Raw genomic sequence first — 5,678 nt, 5'->3', positions numbered from 1 at the left:
CAAGAAATATTTGTCGACTGATCATCAGAGCCTGACATTTAAAATAATTTTAAATTTACATATTATTTTCTAAATACCTCATCCCTATACAAGATGTTTAAAAAGATGCATACATTCTATTATTCATCCCTGTTAAACATTCATAATCAAGTCTAAACACTTCGACAAATTATCAACTCTGTTATATGCATTCTAATCAAATGGTGTATTACGTTTACACATTGAATGAATGGATGACTTTGCTCTTAATTTTCTTAAAAGCTATTTTCAACACGACGATATCTAAACATTTCTTTGTGGCTTTCTTTCTTTCTTCCATTGTGATAACAGTTATGTAATCTGGAGTTCGTTCAAAGTCTGGGTCAACAATGCTCGGTTTGTGTAAGCCCACAAATGTTAACTGAGCCAACAACATAATGACCACTGGCCACACCGCTGACTGAGTGTATGTGTGTGTTTGCGTCTTTCTCGTTTAATCAACAAAACATACACATAAATGATATTCTATGCTTTTGAACTGGTTTATATCTTCATAACAATGATGTCTGATGACCACGTTGTTTTAGATCAATGTGTAAATATGTGTATATGTTTGACTACGTGTGTAATACTGGTAACAATTTTTAGTATTGTTTTAATGACAACAATAAAGAATAAAAAAACCGAGTCGTAGAGACAGAAAATACATCTTAACGGTAATAGCCATTGTCTGTAAACACTTGACATTTTATTTCATTCCATTTCATTTATTTGTGACTAAATTTCTAAATAAAACGACTTCAAATGAAGAAACAGTCATTTGTTGCATGAACGATATGTTAAAGGTCAGTTTTGTTTGTCGTCACTGAAGTTATATAATATTTGCTTGAGTGTTTAAACCTGTTCTGGTTTTATTTATTAATTATTTTTTTTTTGGAAAATAAGACATATTTTGAAGCTAAATTAAAAATTAAGATGTCCGAGCATATATCGCACAACTCATGGTTCATTCGATGTCGATATTCACCGTCAACGCAGGTCGGCCCATAGATCTTTCTGAGAATTTTTCTCTCAAACACTCCAAGAACTGCCTCATCATGTGGCGGAACCAAATTTTTGTACTACTATTTTGTTATTGGTCGAAGTAGTATAACATAGGTACATCGAAAAGATGAGAAGTGCATAGTAGTACCAATGGACGAACATTCATCAACAAACGGCAATATTTTTTCAAAATAACATATTTTGGAAAAAATAAATTCATTTTAATTTAAAAATATTCTAAAATAATTTATAAATCAGCTATTTATTAATTTTCAATATAATTTTGTCAAATGGCAGAGCAGAGTACAAAGAAATTTCATGGAATTTTTCGAACGTTACAAAAATATTTTATTCCTATTGATTATTAAGAATTTACTATTTTCTATTAATTTTTAGTCAAAATATGAAATTTTAATAATTATTTTACTAAAAAATACTAATTTATTTATAATTTTCTTTAAAAAAAAATAGTTTTTGAATAGAGAAATTCTGCCTTTAGAAATCAAAAAATATTTCCCACCAAATTTTTCATTGGAATATACAGAGACAAATATAAAATTACATAGAATTTTTTTTACATGGTAGAAAATTAGCTGGAAAAGAAAAAACATGCATATTTCATTCTTCATTCATGGGGATGTTTGCTGTAAAAAAAAAATGTTTGGAAACTTTACTCAGAATAAATAAATAAATAAAAATAAATAAAAAATCCTATTCCTATCAGCTTCAAAATAAATTAAAACAACGTAAAAAAAAACATTTTTATTTAATAAAAAATTGTAATAATCGTAAATAATTTGTTAAAAATTTAATCTCTTTTTTGGCACAGCGTACTTAATTAAGCCTATAATGATGTGAGCTAAGTTTCATGAAAATCTGTTCAGATTTATATATAGCTCCTATATATTTTCGTCCGATTTAAGGTAAATGGTGCACCAAAGTCCCTAAATATATTTCGATTTGCACGAAATTTGGCACAGCGTACTGAATTAAGCCTATAATGATGTGAGCTAAGTTTCATGAAAATCGGTTCAGATTTGGATATAGCTCCCATATATATTTTTTCTTCCGATTTAAGGTAAATGGTGCACCAAAGTCCCTAAATATCTTTTGATTTGCACGAAATTTGGTATAGCGTACTGAATAAAGTCTAGAATGATGTGTGCTAATTTTGGTGAAAATCGGTTCCGATTTAGATATAGCTCTAACATATATTTTTGTCCGATTTAAAGAAAATGGTGTAGTAAAGTCCCTAAATATCGTTCGAGTTGCACGAAATTTGGCACAGCATAATAAAGTGGGTCTAGAATGATGTGTGTTATGTTTCCTGAAAATCGGTTTAGATTTAGATATAGCTCCCATATATATTTTCGTCCGATTTTGGGTAAATGGTGCACCAGAGTCCCTATTTGCACGAAATTTGGCATATCGTACTGAATAAAGTATGGAATGATGTATGTTAAGTTTCCTGAAAATCGGTCAAGATTTAGAAATAGCTCCCATATACCTTTTCGTCCGATTAAATGTAAATGGTGCACCAAAGTCCACATATATCTTTCGTAATGAACTTAGTATATCCTATAAGTTGGATATTAATGCTGCACCGAATTCCCCATGTGGGTCCGTTTGGCACAAAATTTTGCACAACTTATTGAAGTTATTATGAGATAACGTTTGGCAAGTTTTGTTAAAATTGGTTCAGGGTTAGATATAGCTCCTATATATATTTGGTCAGATTTTAAGTAAACGACCCAAAGTTGTATAGTTTATATAACCTAGCATGTGGAAAGTTTCATTGAAATCGATTCAAATTTGGATAGAGCTACCATACATTATTTCTCCCGATTTTAACTAAATGATGCATCAATATCTCAAAATGAGGCCGATATTCTGTGGCAAGATTCGATAAAATCGGCATAGGTTTCGATATAGTATAGGTTGCAGAAAGATATGTTTATGGGTCCAATTTCATTTTACTGATCCTTAAAAAATGCGACGTCTGTTGAAATTCATCTGTTGAATATACCCAAAGTGGTGAAGGGTATCATATAGTCGGCCCGTCCGACTTTACTACTTTCCTTACTGGTTTTCTCGTTGGTAATTTCGGGACTTCTTTTTGACTTCTGTACATCCTGATTTGCTCACGCTCACGTTTTTATTGTTTTTATTATTTCTTGTACGTTTCTCCGCTCTCCTTTTCTCAAGATAATTATCACTCGTATTACGTGTTGATACTGCCCTATACACTGCGTTCTTCACCTCAGTTGCATTACGACGCTCCTAATTGTACCATGGGTTTCCTGATGGTGGTCTTTGGTATACAATTGTTGCTTTTGCTGCATCTTCTCACATAACCCCCATATAACGTGGGACGAGACCCATTTTCGGTTCGCTGTAGTGGCTAGAATTTAGCATTCCTGACTCGTATCGGATATTAAAAGTTTGGCACGGCCAACTTTAAAACTTTTTTACAGATATTCTGCCACATTTTTGGTGAAATCAATAGGGAAATTTTAATGCGTCTATGCGAAATCAAAATAACATAATTTTTTTTTAATTCCATAAAATAAAAATGCTAAAAAAAGGTGTAGATCACTTTATTTTGTACTTAATGAGTTTAAAAAATACAATCTAGCACTAAAATTGATTCCTTGCATAAATGGACTAAGAACGTCGTTCTATGATTATGCCTACAAACCAAAAACCTATAATGTTATACTGAAAATATATCCTTCAGTATATCGATTAATACCTTTTGTAAAAAACCTTCTTTGATATATTATTAATAGTTCATACAGTAGATTAAAATTTCCCTGAGTATGAAATTCAAATAATTTTTAAAATGTTGGTAACAAAGAAGCAGAAAAGCCTTACTATTTAATTCGGTGATTAAGAAATTTAACAGTATATCGTCATCATATATGCAAACGGACGTAACTTCGAAATTGAATTTTTGTTTGATTATTGTTCGTCTAATCAAACTACATATTCACCCAAAAACTTAGACATCTAACGTCAAAAGAGCGATCTAATTAAAGAAATTCAAACAGACGTAACTACAAAAGAATGTTTTTATTAATGCAAACAGACGCAACTACAACTACGCACATCACTCTAGACTCAATTCACTAAGCTATGCAAAATTTCGTGCCAATCAAATGAAATATAGGAACTTTAATGCACCATTTAAACAAAATCGGACGAAAATATATGTGGGAGCTATGTCTAAATCTGAACCGATTTCAGCAAAACTTAACACACGTAACTCAGGATTCAGTTTGTACAAATTTTGGTCTCAATCGGATAATTATTATTCATTTTGTTGTACTACAATTGTGTTGTAGTTAAGTTACGTCCGTTTGCATTTATGACGACGATATACTCCCATTAGCCATAAGGCTATTTGAATTCGGAAATATAACCTTTGAGGCAATATTCCTTGAATTAATTAATAACTTAATATTCTCTAATTTAAAAAAAAGTGCGAATGCCCTCCAGAATAAAGGATGCGCAATGAAATATTTCTCTACTTTAAAGTTTTAATTCTGAATTCTTGAAATTTGTATTTTTCAATAATAATTCTCATAGAAAATACATAAATATTCCATTAACCATAATATCCATGACATGAAATTAAAATGGTATTTAAAGTCAGTATATTGTAGATATTCTAGATAGATAGATATTGTGGAAAATTGGGATTTACCAACATTTGAAATGTTGTGGGAAATTTAATTTGTTGTTATGATAAAATGTACCTAATATTTCCTCGTACTTATTTCAGTTATCTGATATACAGTGGTGGTCACAGAATTAAAACATTTACTGAGGTAAACATTTTTTGGTCAGCCCTCGATCCGTTTGAAGTATTTTTGAAATTTTTTATTTCAGAACACTTCGATATACTGCACTTAAGAGATTTAGTGTGAAAATAGAAAATTATTCCATGCAATTTTTCCATAAATAATGGTTTTTATGAAAATATATCGACTTTGAAGTGGCCATATAATTAAAACATTGTGTGATTTTTAAGCATTTTTTGAAAATATTTTTAGAAAAGCTCTTTACTTTAGTTAAATTATGTGAACTAAGCACCGATAAATTCATTTACAGATAAAAAATTTTGAAAAAAGTCAGTAAAATCTATCAAAATTGTCAAAAAATTGTACAGTACACCTTACATTCAGAAAATCACCCTTATTATAAAAAATAAAGGTCCGGATGCACCAGAAATTTCAAGAATTAGTAGAAGACAGTAAATAATTCGCAAAATAAATAAGTATTTGAAATAAAAACTCAAAAAATGGGAATTAACCTAAAAGAACGATTCAATTTCAATAGCCTTTACTGAAGAAGGCCGGAATATTTTTGCAGTATGTGAGAAAATATCGATTGATATTGGTATTTATTATATCAAATCGATTGTTCGAGTAGTACAGAATATATTTTATCAAAAAATATATCAGTCACAACAGAACGAACAGAGATCAACGCCTATGTTGACGAGTAAAAGTTTCTGGCACACAGCAGCATTTTTGATGTTCAACACAATACTTCAAATATTTGTCAAATTGTAAAATTTTTCATTCCTTGATACTAAACTAGATTAAGTGGAAGATATTCGATTCAAAAAATATTATTTTGGAAAAATATTG

The sequence above is a fragment of the Musca vetustissima genome, unplaced genomic scaffold (assembly GCF_032173495.1).
Source record: "Musca vetustissima isolate MV318-11 ecotype Yass unplaced genomic scaffold, APGP_CSIRO_Mvet_v1 utg58588, whole genome shotgun sequence".
NCBI lineage: Eukaryota > Metazoa > Arthropoda > Insecta > Diptera > Muscidae > Musca > Musca vetustissima.
This window is presented reverse-complemented; position numbering follows the sequence as displayed.